This window comes from Callithrix jacchus, chromosome 3 (genome assembly GCF_049354715.1).
Source record: "Callithrix jacchus isolate 240 chromosome 3, calJac240_pri, whole genome shotgun sequence".
Taxonomy (NCBI): Eukaryota; Metazoa; Chordata; class Mammalia; order Primates; family Cebidae; genus Callithrix; species Callithrix jacchus.
The window spans coordinates 40,860,745-40,880,728 of NC_133504.1; the positions used below are offsets into that span (position 1 = coordinate 40,860,745).

At 37.9% G+C, this 19,984-nt stretch overlaps 1 long non-coding RNA gene across 1 annotated transcript in view; it reads left to right on the plus strand.

Annotated features, from left to right (window-relative positions):
• The first annotated feature begins 18,048 nt into the window (after positions 1 to 18,048).
• LOC108590790 (uncharacterized) overlaps positions 18,049 to 19,984 on the plus strand; it is a 104,915-nt gene continuing 102,979 nt past the window's right edge. The window contains exon 1 of the long non-coding RNA XR_004740585.3: positions 18,049 to 18,309. This is a non-coding gene — a long non-coding RNA (uncharacterized LOC108590790). The remainder of the gene's footprint in view (positions 18,310 to 19,984) is intronic.

Genomic DNA, 19,984 nt, shown 5'->3' on the forward strand with positions numbered 1-19,984 from the left:
CTGTAAACCTGGAAAAAATGGATAAATTCCTGGACACTTGCAACCTCCCAAACCTAAACCAGAAAGAAGTTGGAACCCTGAATAGACCAATAATAAGGGCTGAAGTTGAGGCAGCAATTAATAGCCTACCAACCAAAAAAAGCCCAGGTCTAGGAAGCTTCTCAGCCAAATTCTACCAGACGTACAAAGAGGAGTTGGCACAACTCTTTCTGAAACCATTCCAAACAATACAAAAGAGGCAATCCTTCCCAAAGCATTTTATGAGACAAACATCATCCTGATACCAAAACCTGGCAGGGACTCAACAAAATAAGAAAACTTCAGGCCAATAACCATGATGAACATAGATGCAAAAATCTTCAATATAATACTGGCAAGCCAATTGCAAGAGCACATCAAAGAGCTTATCCTTCATGATCAAGTAGGCTTCATCCCAGGGATGCAAGGCTGGTTCAACATATGTGAGTCTCTATTTGCAGACGACATGATTATATATTTAGAAGACCCCATCATCTCAGCCCAAAATCTCCTGAAACTGATAAACAACTTCAGCAAAGTCTCAGGATACAAAATCAATATGCAAAAATCACAAGCATTGCTATACACCAAAAACAGACTTAAAGAGAGCCAAATCAAGAGCAAACTCCCATTTACAATTGCTACAAAGAGAATAAAATACCTAGGAATACATCTAACAAAGAATGTAAAGGACCCCTTTAAGGAGAACTACAAACCACTGCTCAAGGAAATAAGAAAGGACACAAACAGATGGAGAATCATTCCATGCTCATGGTTAAAAAGAATCAATATTGTGAAAATGGCCATACTGCCCAAAGTAATTTATACATTCAACACTATCCCCATCATGCTACCTATGATCCTCTTCACAGAACTGGATAAAACCACCTTAAACTTCATATGAAACCAAAAGAGAGCCCACATAGCCAAGAAAATCCTAAGCAAAAAGAACAAAGCTGGAGGCATAACACTACCTGACTTCAAACTATACTACAAGACTACAGTAATCAAAACAGCATGGTACTGGTACCAAAACAGAGATATAAACCAATGGAATCGAACAGAGGTCTCAGAGGCAATGCCATACATCTACAACCATGTGATCTTTGACAATCCTGACAAAACCAAGCAATGAGGAAAGGATTCCTTGTTTAATAAATGGTGTTGGGAAAACTGGCTAGCCACATGCAGAAAACAGAAACTGGACCCCTTCCTGACACCTTACACTAAAATTAACTCCAGATGGATTAAAAATTTAAACATAAGAACTAACACCATAACAACCCTAGAAGAAAACATAGGCAAAACCATTGAGGACATAGGCATAGGCAAGGACTTCATGACTAAAACACCAAAAGCATTGTCAACAAAAGCCAAAATAGACAAATAGAATCTAATTAAGCTCCAGAGCTTCTGTACAGCACAAGAAACAGTCATTAGAGTGAATTGGCAACCAACAGAATGGTAAAAAATTTTTGCAATCTTTTTTTGACAAAGGGCTAATATCCAGAATCTACAAAGAACTAAAACAGATTTACAGGAAACAAACAAACAAACAAACAAACCCATTCAAAAGTGGGTGAAGGACATAAACAGACACTTTTCAAAAGAAGACATATATGAGACCAACAAACATAAGAAAAAATGCTCATCATCACTAGTCATGAGAGAAATGCAAATCAAAACTATATTAAGATACCATCTCATACCAGTTAGAATGGAAATTATTAAAAAATCTGGAGACAACAGATGCTAGAGAGGATGTGGAGAAATAGGAACACTTTTACACTGTTGGTGGGAGTGTAAATTAGTTCAACCATTGTGGAAGACAGTGTGGCGATTCCTCAAGGACCTAGAGATAGAAATTCCATTTGACCCAGCAATCCCGTTACTGAAGCTTTGAAGCTTTGAAGCTTTGAAGCTTTGAAGCCAAGCAATGTCTTCTGAAAGTCGTACACGGCATGTTCTCCCAAAAGAGGGCTACTTTGTCCTCTTAGAACTCATAGTAGAACTTCTTTCAAAACTGGACTGGAGCCACTCAAACGCTGCCATCACTTTATCAATCAACTAAGTCCATGTAATATTCTAAATCCTTTGTTGTCATTTCAACAATGTTCACAGCAGTGTCACCAGGAGATGATTCCATCTTAAAAAACCATTTTCATTGCTCATTCCTAAGAAGCAATTCCTCATCTGTTCAGTTTTATCATGAGATTGCAGCAATTAAGTCATGTCTTCAAGCTCCACTCTAGTTCTCTTGTTATTTTCACCACAGCTGCGGTTACTGCCTTCACTGAAGTCTTGACGCCTCCAAATCATGCATGAGGGCTGAAATCAACTTGTTCTAAACTCCTGGTAAAGTTGGTATTTTCACTTTCACAAATGTTCCTAATGGCATCTAGAATGCTGAATCCTTTCCAGAAGGTTTTCAATTTACTGTGCCCAGGCCTATTAGAGAAATCACTATGGCACCTGTAGCATTATAAAACGTATTTGTTAAATAATAAGACTTGGAAATCAAAATGACTACTTGGTCCATAGGCTGCAGAATGGATGTTGTAATAGTGGGCATGAAAACAACATTAACCTCCTTGTACATCTTCATCTCTGCTCTTGGGTATCCAGGCACATTGTCAATGAACATTAATATTTTGGAAAGAATCTTTATTTTTGAGCAAAAGTCCTCAACAGTGGGCTTAAAATATTCAACAAACCATGCTATAAACAGATGTCTTGTCATTCAGGCTTTGTTGTTCCATTTATAGAGCACAGGCAGAGTAGATTCAGCATAATTATTATAGGACCCTGGATTTTCAGATTAGTAAATGGGCTTTAGCATCAATTTAAAGTCACCAGCTTCATTAGCTCCTAACAAGAGAGTCAGCCTGTTCTTTGAAGCTTTGAAGCCAGGCAATGTCTTCTTCTGAAAGTCGTATATGGCATGTTCTCCCAAAAGAGGACTACTTTGTCCCCATTGAAAATATGTTCAGTGTAGCCAGCTTCATCAACTATTTTTGCTAGATCTTCTGCATGTTTGTTGCAGTTTCTCTGTTAGCATATGCTACTCCATCTTGCATTTTTATGTTATGGAGACAGCTTCTTTCCTTAAACCTTATGAACCAACCTATTCCAGATTTCTTCTGCTGCTACCTTACCTATCTCCGAATTGTTAGGGTCTTGCCCCGGATTAGGCTTTGGCTTAAGGGAATATTGTGTCTGGTTTTATCATCTATCCAGACCACTCAAACTTTCTCCCTATCAGCTGTAAGACTGTCCTGCTTTCTTGTCATTCATGTGTTCACTGAAGTAGTACTTTACATTTCCTTCAAGCACACTTTCTTTGTGTACACAATTTGGCTGTTTGGTTCAAGAGACCTAGCTATGGCCTCCCTCAGTGTTTGATGTCCCGTCCTGACCAAGCATAATAATTTCTAATCCTTTGGGAGAGATGTGTGAGATCTTCCTTTAACTTCAACACTAGTAGGGTATTATAGGGTTATGAATTGGCCTAATTGTGATATTGTCGTGTTTCAGGGAATAGGGAGGCCTGATGAGAAGGAGAGAGATGTGGGGTTGGGGGTCAGTCAGTCAGAACGCATACAACATTTATGCAATTAAGTTCATCGTCTCACATGGGTGCAGTTCCTAGTGCTCCAGAACAATTATACAATAGTAATACCAAGATGGCCAGGTGCGGTGGCTTACACCTGTAATCCCAGCACTTTGAGAGGCCCAAGCAGGCAGATCACAAGGTCAAGAGATTGAGACAATCCTAGCCAACATGGCGAAAACCCGTCTCTACTAAAATACAAAAATCAGCTGAGCATGGTTGTGCACGCCTGTAGTCCCAGCTACTTGGGAGGCTGAGGCAAGAGAATTGCTTGAGCCCAGGAGGCAGAGGTTGTGGCGAGCTGAGATTGCACCATTGCACTCCAGCCTGACGCCTGGCAACAGAGCGAGACTCTGTCTCAAAATAAATAAAGAAAATCAAAGATGACCAATTGCAGATCATGATAACAATTACAATAAAATGAAAAAGTTGAAAAAATTGTGAGAATTACCAAAATGTGACACACAGATTCAAAGTGAGCACATGCTATTGGGAAAAATGCTGCCAACAGACTTGCTAGACACAAAGTTGCTGCAAACCTTCCATTGTTAAAAAACATATTATCTGAGAAGAGCAATAAAGTGAAGCACAATAAAACCAAGTATGACTAGTTTGAATTAATATCCACCATGTTTGCATTGTTTTCTGTTCATTACATTTTGCATGTCTTTTTCTTTTTTTTTTCTGCCTTTTCTGGTTAGAATGAGCATTTTACATGATTCAACTTTTTCTCCAATCTTGGCGTATCAATAGTATTTCTTTTAAAAATTTGTTAGTAGTTGTTCTTGAGTTTCTAATACATTTTTAACTGGTTTGGGTTTACCTTTAAATAACACTTTGCCACTTCATTTTAGCATGGGTGCCATATAACAAAATATTCCCAATTCCTCCCTCCTAACCCTATGACATCAATGTAATTCTTGTCACTGATCCATATTCTTTAATTACTCTTCACATTGATAGTATTGTTACTTTAAATAGTTATCTTTTAGCTCAATTATTATAAGAAAAATAGAAAAAAAATTGTTTTTTTTTTTCTCTAACATGTCCTTTATTTATGTAGATCCAAGTTTCTGAATTGCATCGTTTTATTTCTCCCTGAAGAACCTCTTATATGTGTTACAGGACAGGTCTGATGGCAAAGAATCCTTTCAGTTTTTGTTTACCTAAGAAAGTCTTCGTTTCTCTTTCACTACTGAAGGTTAAGTTTTTTAGATATAAAATTCCAGACTGGCAGATTTTTTCTTTCAACACTTTAAATATTTTATGACACTACCTTCTTGTGTAGCTTCTTTCTTTCTTTCTTTCTTTCTTTCTTTCTTTCTTTCTTTCTTTCTTTCTTTCTTTCTTTCTTTTTTCTTTCTTTCTTTCTTCTTTCTTTCTTTTCTTTCTTTTCTTTCTCTTTCTTTCTTTCTTTTTCTTTCTCTCTTGACACTACCTTCTTGTGTAGCTTCTTTCTTTCTTCTTTCTTTCTTTCTTTCTTTCTTTCTTTCTTTCTTTCTTTTTCTTTCTTTCTTTCTTTCTCTCTTCCCTTCTTTCTTTCTTTTTTTATTGTTGAAGTCTCATGCAGTTGTCCAGGTTGGAGTATAGTGGCACAATCTCAGCGCACTGCAGCCTCCTCCTGTCAGGTTTAAGTGAGTCACTTGCCTCAGCCTCGTGAGTAGCTGATATTACATATGCTTGCCACAACACTCAGCTAATTTTTTGCTATTTTTAATAGAGATGGGGTTTCATGACGTTGGCCAGTCTGGTCTTGAACTCCTGACCTCAAGTGATCCGGCTGCCTCGGCCTCCCAGAGTGCTGTGATTACAAGCATGAGCCACCATGCTTGGCTTTCTTGCATAGTTTCTGATCTGAAGTTCACTGTAATTTTTAACCCTTATTCTTCTATATAAACTGTTCACTCACTTCCTTTAGATTCTTTCAAGATTTGTCTCTGTCTTTATATTTTTGCAGCTTAAATATTATATACCTAGGTGTACATTTTTTGATATTTATTTTCTTGGTGTTCTCCAACCTTTCTGGATCTGTGGTTTGAAGTATGTCATTAATCTTGAATAGCTCTTGATCATTATTACTTCAGATATTTCTTCTGCTCCATTCTATTTCTTCTCCTTCTGGTATTCCCATTCCATGTATTTTATATAATTTGAAACTGACTAGTGGTTTTTGAATGTTCTATTCTGTTTTTTTCATTCTTTTTTTCTCTTTAAGTCTCATTTTATTGTTCCGTCTTCAATCTCCCTAATTCTTTCCTTGGCAATGCCCGATTCTACTGATGAGTCAGTCAAAGGCATTCTTTATTCTGTTACCTTCTTTTTAGAGTTTTCCATTTTCTTTTGATTCTCAGATCTTTTCCTGCTTACATTACTCATCTGTTCTTGCATGTTGTCAATTTTTTTCATTGGAGATCTTAACATATTAATTGTAGCTATTTTAAATTCCTGATCTGATGAGTCCAGCATATGTGTGACATCTGAGTCTGCTTCTGATGCTTGCTTCGTTTCTTCAGATTCTGGCTTTCATTATTTGCTTGGTTGTTTCCTCTTTTTTTTTTTTTTTGGCATGCCTTGTAATTTTTGGTGAAAGCTAGGCATGTTGTATTTGCTAGTGGGAACTGAGGAAAATGGTCTTTTAGTTTGTGGATTTGCGTTAGGGTTGTGGGGACTGTGTTTGATATCTGCTTTGGCTTTAGGTGCCAGAGGCTTCAAGTCCTTTCGTGTTCTTGTATTTATCTCCCCTCTTGACTCTGGGCTTCCTAAGCACTCCTCCTCAGAGAGCGTCTGTGTCTTGCAGCACTTTCAGTAACAATCTACTAATATTATACAGAAACCCTATCAGTGTGGAGGTAACGTGTGGGAGATGAAATGAGTTCTGTACTCTTACAATTAAATTCCAGTCTCTGAGTGGGTCTGTGACTCAGGGCCGTGACTTTCATAAGTGTTTCTTCAGTGGCACAGCTTTTTTTTTTTTTTCCCCTACTCAACGTAAAACATGAAGGCTACAGCTGGAGGAAAGCCTTCACTTAAAAAGGTGAATCCTTTTCTCTATAGTGTAGGCTTTTTTTTATGGAGAAGGCTATTTCACAACTTCTCTGTCCCTTTTCTGACCAGAGCCAGGAGGGGATTTTTCTTAAATATTCATGGTGAAAGCTAGTTAGTTTCCTGGTTAATTTCACAAAAAAAGTGTGAAAGTTCTTCCAAGATTGGGGCTCCCTAAAGCTCCTCACTGTCATCCTAGGCCACACACAGTGTCTAGAAATTCGTCAAAATAGCCACTTAAATATTTCTACAAGTTTGTGTTTCCAGTAGCTGTGATCCTCTGGGTTCTCAGAGTTTGTTGTTGTGGTTTCCCACCCCACTTCAGTTTTCTGTTGGGTCTAAAAAAAGTAGTTGTTTTCACTTTGTCAGCTTTTTCTTCTTGTAAAGGCAAAAATGACAGCTTCCAACTTTTTACATACCAGATCTAAAAGTGGAAGTCCTGTTTATGTTATACTCAAGACAATTAATAACAAAAGTTTAAAATATAATTTGCTTTTAATGTATGTAGCTATGCTACTTTTATTTTATTTTATTTATTTATTTATTTTGAGACAGAGTCTCACTCTGTCACTCAGGCTGGAGTGCAGTGGTGTAATCTTGGCTCACTCACTGCAACCTTCACTTCCCAGGTTCAAGCAATTCTTTTACCTCAGCCTCCTGAGTAGTTGGGATTCCATGCGCTCACCACCACGCCCAGCTAATTTTTATATATTTTTTAAGTAGAGACTGGGTTTTGCTGTATTGGCCAGGCTGGTCTCAAACTTTTGACCTCATGTGATCTGCCCACCTTGGCCTCCCAAAGTGCTGGTATTACAGGCATGAGCCACCGTGCCTGGCCTACTTTTAATTTTTTAAAATGTTTTGAAAATAGGTATCATTTGAAAATATTTTTGAATATCATAATGCATTAAAACCCTGTGATTAGGCAAAGTTAAGCATTTCAGAAGTTTTATAATTTCAATGACTTTTTGTTTCCCCTTGCACCCTCAAAAGTGTTGGATTTGGACAAAAAACTATGAGAAAACTCAAGCACCTACAGTTATAAAGCCCTGTGCAAGTGTTTGCCTTTAATACCTGCAGTCCATTTATAAAGACTCACTGCCCATTTATCATTGAAAGATTCAAATATGTTCCAAAATACAACCATGTCCATGTATTAGAAGTAAATAGTATAGACGGTGTAATGATTAAAGTATACTTACCTATGTTATGTACAAACAGCAGTTATCCTCATCAAGTTGATGAGAACATTACTTAATGTCTGTTTGTCTAGATAAACCAAAAAAAAAAAATTCTGTGATGAGGAGTTTTCTTTGATTTGAATTAAATTACCTTTATTTCTAGGTGGGAGTAGATGTTAACAATAATAATTTTCTTAGAAGTTAGAGAAAAGGAAACATCTGACTTCCTCTGTTTATAACAGAAATTTCCTTTAGTCCACATTAGAGGGACCTGTGGTTCAGAGGTCTTCTCTTTCTCAGATGAAATTTTCTATAACTGCCAAGTTCAATATATCAAAATAACAGCAAAAATGAAAACAGTAGATGTCAAACACTTGAAAAAAAGTGTTTAACACTTAAGTCATTCTTAAAAAGCAAGATCATTTTCCTGTGGGTATTTGAAACTCTAGACCAGAGGGTGCAGTAGAAAAGAACTAAATATCTGTTGTGAGTACTTTAGCTGAAATTCAGAAATGAAGGATAAAACTGAAGTAGGCACAATAAAGGAGCATGTCAACAATAACTTCACAGATAAATTTACCAGCCAGGCACAGTCTTGCACCTGTAATACCAGCCACTCAGAAGGCTGAGGTGGGGAGATTGCTTGATTCCAGGAGTTCATGGCTGCTGCCAGCTATGATGGTGCCACTGTACTCCAGCCTGGGCTACAGAGCTAGACTCCGTCTCTGTACAAACAAAACATGCACAAAATCAAGTTATGTACTACATATTATTATTTATTATGTCAAAATGCAAGACTACATGCACATTAAGAAAGCGTAATATTATATCAATATTAGGGAAACATCTACACGATGTTGTTGACTCCATCATAAAAACAAACTTAATAAATCTGAAATTTGAGCTACTCATTTTAAAAAACAATCACCATCTATTTCCCAAATCTGGATTTCTAATTTTACTCTCTAATAAAATAAAGCAGAGCTCCATGCAGAAATGGCGATTCCAGGGCTAGGGCAGGGAATATACAAGATGAGACTGGAGTATCTTGTTCTACCAGAAAGTAAGAAAATGCCTTAAAGACAAGCAAACAAATACTTGACCTATGTTCATGGGGCAAAGGACCTATCTGAATGGGCTTTATTTGAGCCATAAAATTTAAAAATGTAGTGTTGTATTATAACCCAAAGTATAAAATAAATATTCATGAGTCTATGCTAATGTATATAATTAATTGAACAATAAATAAGTGGGTGAGAATAGATGAATGCCCAATATTGAAGAGTTCCAAATAATTGATGTAGATGCTGTACCGTGCAAAAGTTGGAAGGTAACTCTCCACTTCTTAAGTGTGGGCTGCATAATGAATCCCTTTCAAAGAATTCCATCTGGAAAGAAGGGGAAGTTGGTAACTGTGCAGTGGAGAAACTGTACAAACAGTACTGCAGCCAGATGGTCAAGGACAACATCTGCCATGATAAGTCATGTTGCAATAGATATCCTTGGTGCCATGAGGATGGCACTGTTCCTCTGTGGCCTTCCTCCCCCCAACTGGCAGCTGCTGTCTAACCATGAGAGAAACATCAGAAAATGCAAGTAGAGACAGTCCTTAAAATATGTGACCAATACTCTGCAAGGCTGTTAAGATTAGCAAAAATAAAGGAAGTCTGTTACAGTTAAGGAGAGCCTGAGCTGGGCACAGTGGTAATCCCAGTGCCTGTGTAATCCCAGCTCTTTAGGAAGCCGAGATGGAAGGATCAGTTGAGGCCAGCGGTTTGTGACTAGCCTGGGCAGGATGGTGAGTCCCCATCTCTACAAATAATTTAAAAATTAGCCTGACATAGTGGTTCATGCCCATAGTCCTAGCTACTCTGGAGGCTAAGGTGGGAGGATCACTTGAGCTCAGGAATTTGAGGCTGCAGTGAGCTATGGTCCTGCCACTACAATCCAGCCTGGGTGGCAGGGCGAGACACTGTCTCAAAAAAGAAAAAAAAAGGTGGTAATAAAGACGAGCCTCAGGAGACAAGGCAGCTAAATAGACTGTGGCATTCTGGATGGGATCCTGTAACAGAAAAAGGACATCAGGTACAAACTAAAAATATTCTAATAAAGTATAGACTTTGGTTAATGGGAATATAGCAGTACTGGTTCATTAGTCGTGGCAATGAGACCGTACTAACGTAACATGTAAATAACAGGAAAAACTGGGAGTGGGAGATTTTCTATAAACTTAAGACTTTATTTTCTATAAAATTTTAAAAGCTCATTAAAAATTAATCATCATAAATTTTCCATCAGTGTACAGAATTAACTGGAGGAGGACTAAGACAATATGTCAATTAAATTTAAAAAACAGTCCCTTTTTCTTTATTTCTGCTGCACTGAGAATGAGGGTCCATCTGTTTGCTCAATATGTATATTTTGAACACAAGCTGTGCACTAGGTTTTTTGTCAGGTTGGTAGTTATATAATCATGAGCAAAATAGTTTAATATTTTGACCACTGCTCCATAGCCCATGAGAGGGGAAACAATAGCTAAATATATGATTCAGAACAGCCATAAGTGCTATGAAAGGAAGGTACAGAGAAGTATAGGACTTCTCAAAGGTGAATCTGTTCCCTGAAGATGGGAGGTAGAAGTGTGGTCAGGGTGTGTCCCAGAGGGAGTGAAGTTGAGGCTGAGATGTGACCTATGCGTGAGAATTGGGGACAGTTTGAGGGCAGGAAGACAGTCTTGACAGGAGGAACAGTGTGTGTGGGAGTCCTGGGGACTAGGAACATAGTATGTTGCAAGAACCAAAAGGAGATGAGCATAGCTGGGGTGGAGAGCACAGGGAGAAGGAAACCATGCTTTTGACAATGGATCAAAACACCTTTCTCTTACTCTGGGCTGCATTTAGAAGTACAGTGGCCTGGGGAGGAAAAGGAGGTAACATTCTACTATATCCATATCCTCCCTGGAGTCCTGTTGTGCTCTACAACCCTACACATCTGTACCTCTTTCTAGGAGGCACAACGGTTGTAAATAAAGCTGGCTCTATTGTAAGGAAACCCCAGCCCCAGCTCTCTGTAGACTCTTCTATGGAGACATATTATTTTCATACTCCAATGATCAGAGAGGCCACCCTGGTACAGACATTCTCCTGGGTCCCAGCTTCAATTCTCCTGCCTCCTTTAGTGTACTCTCAGCTGTGAGTCCTTCCCGCATACAAAAGTGGATCACGCTGCTCATCTGGCTTGCTCATCAATGTATTTTAGGACTTAGGATGTGATACTGCAGTTTTTTTTTTTTTTTTTTGCATCTGTTTGTACTACATCACTACAAGCTCTTTAGGGAAAGACCATGTCTGGTTCATTAGGAGTTAATAAATATTTATTGAATGGGTAAGTAAAATAAAGCTCATGTAAGAATTAGAACTTTGATGTTGAATTCATTCCCTTTAGGTTTTATCTGAGATGAATGTCCCAGATAGCAGGTGGTCTCACCTTGCAATAATCATTGACACGTGGTTAAGGAGGACCTTAATCAGACCAGAAATATGATCTGGCACATCTGCTGCCTGTGATTCCAGGCGTCAAGGGTTTTTTTGTTTTGTTTTTTTCCACTTTCTCATTTTCACACAAATATATGAACTTCTTTGGGCTAGTCTATAGTGGTAAGTTAAATCCATTCTTCAGAGTTAAGCTGCTCTTTATCAGTCCTACCACACAGAAAATAATATGCACCATGCCACACATTCCCATGGGGCCACCTCTGTTATGGACTCTGTGTGGTACAGACCACAGAGAGTCCAGCTTGGATGGAGTCCTAATGGTACTCGCTATGATGTCATTCCTCTGCTTCCACTGAAGAAAACACTTTGAAATGCACATGAGAGTGACACTGTAGCCGGGATGACCTTGAATCCACTCTGATTTATTTTTCTAGCACATCTTATACACATTGGAGTGTTTTACTAAAATTAGTAACCGTTTAAACGCTAGTCACAAACGATCTTGACAAACCAAAATGTATCACATCTCTCATTTAGTAGTCACTTTGAATGGGGAAGACATGGGCTGAGTAAATCTTTTACCAAGCTGTCAAAGACATTGTTTTTGGGGCCAATCTTGACATAAAAGGGAGAAACATATCATGGTCATACTGTTTCATTTCTATCATCAAAACTATTGATTAAAACATGAATATCATGCAATTTATGGGCTCTCAGAGCTGCCAAGTATTGTGCAGGTTGCAAACTGCAAAACTTCAGGAGTATCAGTCACATGCGATGTTTACTTGTTGTGCAGTCTAACCTTATAGTTGTATGCTCTGAAGACTTTCCTGAAGTATTTTGTGATACATCAGTACCAAAATATTGATCACTGATATTGACCAATTTCAGACACTGGACAGCTTTGAGTTCATAGATTTTCTATGTTTTACTGATGTGATTATTAAGAAATCAAATTATTGACTATGGTTCACTATCTATGAGGGAACATACTAAAACTTTTCACTTAAATTTTGATTGATTCTTTGTTTAAATGATTGTGATGTGCTGACATTTCACCAGTTTTATTGTTATCTAATAAAATCCTAATTACATGTTTTATAATTCATTTTGAAATTATAGTCACTGATTTCTGCTCTGAGAAGGAAACGTGCATTTTCCCCAACCAATGTGCTTGAATTGTGGGAATTAGACCTCTTAAACTCTCTAGTGTTCATCAATACTGTATAATTATAGCATGGGTTGTTTTAATTCTCAAATGAGAGATGTGGCAATTCAAGAGAGATTAAAAGTGCTATAATCCAGCCCAGGAATTATAAACCTATCTGATGTGGTAGGATATTTTCTATAGTAGAATCTGTAAGATCCCCTCTACTCAATTTCTCTGTGATAAACTCATTTTTTTAATTAATTTCATCATTAAAAAGAATTAAAAATGAATAACCTTGTTAAAAATATGTTTTTAATAAGCTATTATTATAATTATTATTTATATAAGAGGTCCTGATTTTTATAACAAGGCCTAAGTTAGTTTCAAATGTAGACTCTCTACAAAGAGACATTATATACTTGTACAAAACACACCTCTAGTGCCACTATTTTCATAAATGTGTTTACAAGAACAGAATTTCTAAGATCTCACATTATAGTTCTATAGATAACGAGATATCACATTTTTCAATGTTGGCTAAAAATGGATTTCATGCTGTCAACTAAAAATTGTGTATTCCAATAAAGTTGTCCAAAGATCCTAGCCAGGAGTACTATACCACTTACATTACCTACCAACCAGATGTGAAGCTTATCAAATACTGTATCCTACCAGACATTTACTATTAAATGAATAATGACTAAGATGAATCTGTTGAAGATCTGACTTGAAGGGGAGACAGATACAAAACGTAGTCCAACAGAAGGAATGTTTAAAAAAGAAACAGCTGCTTACCATCAACTTGCTTTCCTTAACAAATCTTTTTTCCTAGTCATTAAAATACTTTTTTCTAGGCTTGTACAACATTTGAAGTAGCAATTTTGTCAACACACATCTGCATAATCTCAAAGGCTATAGCATGTGACTCAACAATGTAATTAGTAGCATTTCATTTGGAAGAGTCCAAAAGAATATTTAAAAAATAGGAAAATGCTTTCAATAAGAGGCAAGTGGATGTGTTCTAGAAGAAAAATGATAACTTTCTACACTGGTACATAATAAATGTCTATTCTGTTACTGCTTTACAAATAGAAATGAAAAGATTAGCAGAAACATGGAAAACTAGACTGTAGTCATGGGAGTGATAAAGTTCACATGAGATTTAAAATCAACATACTCTTACCTTGCTAAATTACCAATTTACTTGAAATAAGTATAGTAATAATTACTAAATGAGTAGCAATTCATTTTATTTTAGCAATTTATTTAGCAATTTTTAAAAGATGCTTCATTGTCTTTTTAAAATTTTTATAGATTTAGGGAGCATAAGTGCAGTTTTGTTACCTAGGTGTATATTACGTAGGGGTGAAGTCTGGGCTTTTAATGTTATCATCGCTCGAACAGTTGACATGAACATTTTTCTAAAGACACTCCACTGTTTTGTGATGGTAATGAAGGATTACAGAGAGAGTACTGGTATAATGGTAATAATTTATTATGCTAAATATAGTTTTAATGCCTATAGAAAAATACATGGTTGTCTAAGTACTTGAAGCATAAATTAATTCACAACTGAGATTTTCTAATATTCAAAGATAAAATTTCCATTTAAGACATATCTGCCATAGATAAGTAGGATGAAATAGATATGATTACCGGTACTTATTACTTATCCTGACTGTTGCCCTCGGGTGGCAAATAGGTTTCAACTTATGTGAAAATTCTGATTAATCAAAAGGTGCTTCCTGGGTCGCCGTGTTCAGAAAGATTCTGAGTACTCATTGAGAAGATGTGTAGTGATGGGTTTCTGATGTTTGGGGTGTGGGCGGTGAGTGATGGCCCATCTAGGCACCTGACATTTACTATCCCTAGGGATAATAGAGCTTAGAAATTAACTGAAAAGTCAAAACAAATCATATTATTTATCCATCCTTAAACATATATTTAATATTCTATCACACAAAACCTGACGATATTTAATTAAATGCTCAGTAGAGGTTTTATTTCATTCTCTCGCTTTGAATCATAGCTAATGACCAGGTTCATATCTGTAATCTCAACACTTTGGGAGGCTCAGGTGGAAAGATCACTTGAGACCAGGAGTTCAAGACCAGCCTGGGCAACATAGCAAGACCCTGTCTCAACAAAAATTAGCTGCACGTGGTGGCGCACACCTGTAGTCCCAGCTAGTCAGGAGGCTAAAGCAGGGAAGATTGCTTGAGGCCAGGAAGTCGAGGCTGCAGTGAGCTATGATTGCACAACAGAGCAAAATCCTACCTCAAAAAAGAAAAAAATCCTAGTTAATATTTTCTATGGTACATGGAATCTTGCACAATGTTTTTATGTTGGGACAATTTTTGGTTGGAAAAATAAAGTGGAGAGATGATAGCAGAAAGCATAAGTCCTACTCTTGGCAGAGTATGTAAAAAAAACACTTAACATACATACGAACCAAGAGTCAAATTTCTTATAAACTGCTTGGATAGTGAATACTAGAGTGTTTCTAAATCAGAGTTTACAAGAACTCAAACACATAAACAGTGACAGTGAAGAACTGGCTGTAATCCAAAGAGCTAAAAATGGTTCAAAAAATTATAATTACAGCTTGAAAATGTAAGTTATAGAAAACACATTCCTTGAGTCATTGGCAGTATAAACAGTCTAACTTCAAATGCCTCTCATCTCTAGATAAATCTTCTGGAATTTAAAAAATAAATGTAAAGATTTTCAAAGCTTTTGGTTAATACTGAGAGCAGCATCACAAGAAAGATCACTGAAGATTTGAGACTATAATTGGAAAATTTGACTACTTTTGCCTTCATACAAATGTATCTGCCTGAAGAGAAAATTTAAAAATTAGGAGTAGGGTGAGATTAGGGCTTTATGTAAAGGGTAACTTATATGTAACTAATAGACACCTCCCAAATGAGCAATGTGAAAAAGAACAGCAGTCTCATTTTGAAAGTACTTTTACAAGTTTTATGTTCCTTAAGCTTCTATTTAAAATGAGTTGACCCTTATCTGATTTGATAGTTGGTTTTCAAAGGAAGAATGAGTCATATCAGAAATGCTGTCAATTTTGCTTTTACGAGGTTTGGCAAAGGACTTTCTATTTTCTCCAGATTTTATGAGATCTCAAAATAGATTTAGGAATTCCCCGCCCCCCCACTCCTGCTCTAGAGAGAACATTATGATATTAACTATAATTACGTTAAAAGACCGTTCCGCTTCCAAAGGGCTTTTCCCCAATATTATATAGCTTTGTTAGCCCTTTCAACCTGATTCCATATGGAGTAGAGGTGCCAGCATCCTAGTCGTACAAATGACAGCATTAAGACATGGCTGATTAAGGGGTTTTCCAAGTACACAGGGTTGCTATGAGGCAAAGTAGGGAGCTAACACCCAAACTGTCTGACTCACTGCTGAGTTGTTTTCCAGGCCACTTTATGTGGAATGCTATGGGAGGTCTTGAGGAATACCATCTCTGACTCTTTTTAAATAACAAATGCCCTTACTCTACTGACAGAGTATTGAAGGTACAGGAATACATGCTCTTAATAAAGTCCTGAGAAAATCTCTCTGCAGAAGTTTTGGTGTTTTGCCGCATAATCTTTTTATTCTTTCCCCTTTTCTCTTTTCATACCAGCTCCCTGAAGGACTTCAGTCACTCCACAGCTCTGCTCACCACCTGTATTTTGATGACTCCCATCATTGTATCTGCAGCTCAGATTCCTTCTTCTACAGCTTCCAACCTAAATGTGTATCCACCTACTGGAAACTTCTATTTGAATGCCTTCCAAAAGAGCCAGACTCAAACTGTTGCGAAAGGAATTTACTGTCTTACCTCCACATCTGCTTCCCCTCTGTTTCTGCATGGGGATCCATGCCATCCTTCACTAAACAAACCCAAACTTGAACTGCATCCTTTCTTCTTCCCTGTGTTTCCTCGTAGCCATGTACTCCCCAGCTGCTGGTGATTCAGTTTTTCTAATGCTTATTAAATCCTGTTGGCTTTCTCCATTCTCTCTGCATTTATCTAGGTCAGGATCCCATGATTTTTCACCTGGGTTAAGGCCTACACTTTCTGACAGGCCCCTCTTCTTGCAATCTGGACTGTTTCTCATTCAGTTTCCACACTACAGTCAGCCATCAATGGCTACCCAAAGGATTTATGATCGTGTTTCTACTCTTTAATGTGGCCTGCAGTCTCAGCTATGTGAGAGGCTGAGGCAAGAGGATTGCTTGATTCCAGGAGATAGAGACTGTGGTGAACCATGATTACGCCACTGCCCTCCAGTCTGGGTAACAGAGCAAGACCCTGTCTCAAATTAATTAATTAATTAATTAATTAAGTGTCCTGTAGAGCTCACCCCATCTGGCTCATGGTTATTGACCCACCTTCATCCTGTATCTCTTTCTGCCTCACTGTCTAAGCTCAAGCTACATAGAAATCAAGTCTTAAGCTATGCTGAGTTCTATGTTGGGATTCTTCCTTTATCTATGCTATTCATAGATGGCATCACTCTTCTGCCATAATGTCCAGTTTTTCTCAGCATGGTGTCCCTTCCTGCCCATTGGAATATTATACCTCTTTGCCCTGTAGACATGGCCAGGTGACTTGCTTTGCCTAAGGAAATGTAAACAAAACTGACAGCTATCACTTTTGGAGGATGGCTTTAAGAGCCATTCAATGTGATCTCTTACTTCATTCTGCCACAAGACAAACAAGGTCCCAGGTGGAGGATGATTCATCAGCCTCTGTCCTGGAGAGAAGACATGGAGCAGAGATGTGGCCATCATGTGGTGGCCACAAATGTGAGACTGTAAGGGTCATCCAATGTCAGGCAACCTACAGAAGTTTTCACAAGGAGGTTTAAGGAATAACAGTCTTCCTTAATCAGGCTTATTTGCATGTGTGTTTTTTCAAAGATGTTGAGCAATATAAGTCTAGAATTGTGAAAATTTTCATTTTACATTAAATCATACAGTCATAGAACGAATACTAAATAAACCTTTCTAGTTCTAAACCACTGAGACTTGGGTATCATTTTTGTTTTCTCAGCGTGACTTAGCCTGCTTTTGCTGTTACCTCTGCCTGGGAGAGTCCTCTTCCCCATCTTTGCCCCAATAACTCCCATCCATGTCTCAGCTGAGATTCCGTTCTCTTAGTAATCCATCTCTAACTCCTTGGCGGAATGGCACCTTGTGTTTCTTTCACTCTGGACTTCTCCTAATGTTGAATACACTGCACTGTAATTTCTTGATTATTGTTTGTGTTTTTAGTCGATGGTCAACTCTGCAAGGTTGTGGTTCATTTCTTCCTTGTTTATCATTTTAGTCCTATCTCTTAGTACCTAGTAAATAAATGTTATGCAATAATTATAGTGTATGAAAGGGTGATAAATAAATGTAGGAAAAGTAGTTAAAAGTAAATCAATTCTCACATCCCCAAATACTGTGAAAGATTTTCAGCTTCAAAATCGCATAAGCTAGAGCCATAATTGGAAATTTCCTTTACTGTGGTGACAGATGGAACACTGAAAGGAAAACTCATCATTGACATTTAACACATACCAGTGCCTCTTTCTGTTATCACATTTGCAAACTACAGAGCTCTGTGAAAAGTTTTAATTATAAATTGTAGTCTAGATTACATTTTTGTTCTATGAGTTCCTTGAATGTGTTCAATGTTATGTCCAGTAACAACTCCACTTTCCATGAAGGACAATTTATCCCAGGATCACAAATGTGAGACAGTAACGGGGCCATTCAATTTCAGGCCAACTTATAGAAGTTTTTTTTCAAGGAGGCTTGGTGAGTAACAATCTTCCTTAATCTGTATTATTTACATTCTCTCTTCTTTATTCTGTGTGTTTTTATCAAAGATGTCAGGTGGGATGATTTTAATCTAGGTTTGTGACAATTTTCGTTTTGCATGAAATCACAGGATAGTTTTAGTTTTGTGTTTTTGTAATGTTACTGACTTCCTAGAGTAAGTGTCATGTGTGCAGTAGGTTTGCAATACATCGTTGTTTCCAGTCTATACTTTCCTCTTAACTACTGCTTACATGTTCTCCTTCACTATCAGGTGTCTTTGAAACACTAAAATAATAATTTGTATATTTTCACCTGCATTTTCTAACATCTCTTACTTTTCACTTTTAATGCTCCACACACACACACACACACACACACACACACACACGCCAGGTCAAATATTTTAGCTTGAGACCATGAAGATCCTGTGACAAAAGTCTACTAAGCTTTGTAAAGTCTGTTTCTATATTGCATCTATTTTTAATTTTCTGCATATTATGATATACAGAAAATCTTGAAAACCTTTACTGGCTGGGGAAGAGACAGTCTCTCCTGGAGCTGGTCAGCTCTCAGAGATCTGAAGCAGGAGTGTGCCTTTCTCATGCAAATTCAGCAGTCCAGAGCCACACCTCTATCTAGCCTGTGCTTCCCAGGGGGCAATATTCCTCTGACTTAATCATCCTAGGGCCAGGTACCAGGCAACTAGGGACCACCCCTATAGTTCAGAGCACACTGAAATTATGATTAGCCAGGCCTAAACTGTTTTCTCTTCCTTGCCTTTTCCCCACCCTGTGGAGACTCTAGTACAGGTTCCAGCCTAATGCTTTCCCCTGACTCCTGCCCGCTGCCATCTGACCTAGATCTGATGCATCCCCAGTGATCCTGGGTGGGATGCAATGGCCCCCTCTCTAGAATATGCAAGTAAAATAAACTTTCTTTTCTCTCTCCTTCCTTCCTTCCTTCCCTCCCTCCCTCCCTCCATTCTTTCCTTCTTTCTCTTTCTTTCCTTCCTTCTTTCTTTCTCTCTCCTTCCCCCATTCCTTCCCTCCCTTCCTTCTTTCCTTCTTTCCCTCTTTCTTTCTTTCTCTGTCTCCCTCCTTCCCTCCCTCCCTTCCTTCCTTATTTCTTCCTTTCTCTCTCTTCCTTTCTTTTTTCCATCGCATTACCTATTTAGCATATAGTTTCTGAACTTCATTGGTCTTACTGCAGTTCACGTTTTAAATGAAGCCATCAGTAGATCTGTTGTACAGCACCAGGCATGTTGCACATGAGTCACTAATGAATAGTAAATTTAACAAACTGATTTCCTAAATGAATGGAATGAAAGAGAACATAGGAACTAGAGCAGGGGTTAACTGAGGATGAAAAGTTGCTCAAGGCTTTCAGCCTGGAGGAAGGCAGTCAGGTAGCATGTATGTGCTGGTGCCTGAGGTAACACAGTGCTAAGGCTTTCTTAGGAGAGAGGAGAGGAAAGATGATGCATTTCGGTTTACACATATGAAGTTTAAGATGATAGTTATTTATTCAAATGGAAGTATCTAACAGGCCGTGATGATTCAAAGAAAGAAGGAAAATCAGGACTGATGAAAGATGTAGCTGGGGAGAGGCTCGTTAAGCAGTGAGTGTGACTGTGAAAGAAAATATGGAGACAGGCCAGAGAGAGGAGCCTGTG